The 1,292-nt window shown below is 38.6% G+C and overlaps 1 protein-coding gene across 1 annotated transcript in view; it reads left to right on the top strand.

The window, feature by feature from the left end:
* The first annotated feature begins 228 nt into the window (after nucleotides 1-228).
* Nucleotides 229-1,292, top strand: part of LOC119577570 (serine/arginine repetitive matrix protein 1-like) — a 13,983-nt gene continuing 12,919 nt past the window's right edge. The window contains exon 1 of the mRNA XM_037925154.1: nucleotides 229-510. The gene's annotated coding sequence lies outside the window, so the exon portion shown is untranslated. The remainder of the gene's footprint in view (nucleotides 511-1,292) is intronic.

Raw genomic sequence — 1,292 nt, 5'->3', positions numbered from 1 at the left:
TCCTATCCTCACCTACCCTCCCTTTTACCCTCCTTCTCCTCTCCACACCTCCACTAACCCTTCTTTCACACCTTTCCCCCCCTCCCTTGTTTCCCCTTCCTAGCCCCCTTCCCCCTCCCCCACCCCACAATCCCCCACCCCATTCCATTGGAGTTACAGACCAGGAGTAGGAGGTTTGAAGGCTTCATGCTTCACTAAAGACACTTCTGTGGCTTCGGGGCTTCTGTGTGTGTTTGTGTGTCTGCGTTGAGAACTGAGTTGAACTATGACTGGTGATGGAAAAGGTCATCTCATTTCTCACTGCGTGTCGACGGAACCTTTGAATCTGTTTGTGTGTGTTTGTTTGCGACGGTTTGTGCGACTCGCCTTCAGCACTGTTTACCGTATAAAGAGTGCTTTGAAGGGGGAACGCTCGTAATCGGGTGCTAATGTGATTCGTGTACATAGCCTGTTCCATAGTATTTACGCTGTTTGTGTGACGACGGAGGATATTTGATCTCCGAGGAACGGGTGAGCAGCGGTCGTTGTGTTGCCTCTTGTCATCTCATCTTCATTCTTTCTCAATTAATTTCTGATTTACTTGGCTGTTTTTGTGCATAGGACGGAGGGAAAGGGGGTATAGAGAGGAGAGAAAGAAAGCTATACGCACACAGACGCATACACACACACACACACACACACACACACACACACACACACACACACACACACACACACACACACACACACACAATATATAATATATATATATATATATATATATATATATATATATATATATATATATATATATATATATATATATATATATATCTCTTTGTATATATGTAAAGATAGATTGATAGATAGATAGATAGATAGACAGATAGAGAGAGAGAGGGAAGGGGGGAGGGAGAGGGAGAAAGAGAGACTAATCCTTATTTTCATCATAATCATTGTTATGATTTGCGTATCACAGTGTTTGATTTCAATGTCACTAACATTTTCAGAACTGGTGTTGATGTTAAAATAATATTCATTACCGTTACATTCACTCTTGTTTACTAGTCATTCATTTCCTTAAAGGGAATAATTTTCAGTCATTATGACCATTAATCCATTTATCATTATGGTATTAGTTATTATTATCATAATCATTATTTTTTTTTCTAATTATTTACTTTGTATTTGCTGATTCTGTGTCTATTGATAATGCACTGATCTTGTATTTTGCTTATATTTATTACCGTTATAATTGCTATCATTGATCATAACACTTACTAATAGTAGCCTTAAGTAATAGTAATAGGAGT

Source organism: Penaeus monodon, chromosome 10, assembly GCF_015228065.2.
Source record: "Penaeus monodon isolate SGIC_2016 chromosome 10, NSTDA_Pmon_1, whole genome shotgun sequence".
NCBI classification, from domain to species: domain Eukaryota; kingdom Metazoa; phylum Arthropoda; class Malacostraca; order Decapoda; family Penaeidae; genus Penaeus; species Penaeus monodon.
This window is presented reverse-complemented; position numbering and strand designations above follow the sequence as displayed.